The sequence below is a fragment of the Octodon degus genome, unplaced genomic scaffold (assembly GCF_000260255.1).
Source record: "Octodon degus isolate 3935 unplaced genomic scaffold, OctDeg1.0 scaffold00005, whole genome shotgun sequence".
Classification (NCBI taxonomy): domain Eukaryota; kingdom Metazoa; phylum Chordata; class Mammalia; order Rodentia; family Octodontidae; genus Octodon; species Octodon degus.
In genome coordinates this window covers 24,384,614-24,385,114 of record NW_004524581.1, presented here as the reverse complement: position 1 = coordinate 24,385,114, position 501 = coordinate 24,384,614, and positions in this window count along the sequence as shown.

The window sequence follows — 501 nt, the reverse complement described above, 5'->3', positions numbered from 1 at the left end:
TCTTTCTTTCTTTCTTTCCCTTCCTTCCTTCCTTCCTTCCTTCCTTCCTTCCTTCCTTCCTTCCAGGCTAGCCTTGAACTCATCACAATTCTGCTGCCTCAACCTCTTGAGTGCTGAGACTATAGGCTTGTGCCACTATGCCCAGATCTGCTATTTCTTTTGATTGAGAAATCCTAAGGGAAACATGACACCAGGGGAACACCTTGGGAAACAGAAACTGAAGTGAAGAGAGGCCAGCTTCCTTCCTGCCTTCTTCTGGTCAAGGTCCTATTGAGAAACACTGGATACGCCAACTGCATCAGAGAAAGCCAGGCCACACCCACTGCCTGGTCTCCAACTGCCATCACCACTCACCATGGACCGCTACTTCCCAAAACCCCTCACACCATTCCCCACATCAGAAACTGTATCAGTCAGCTTCCTGTTGCTGGACACACAACCAACACCCACAAGTGAAAGAAAAAATACTTTCGATTTTTATCAGTGTATGTTTGGAAGTAC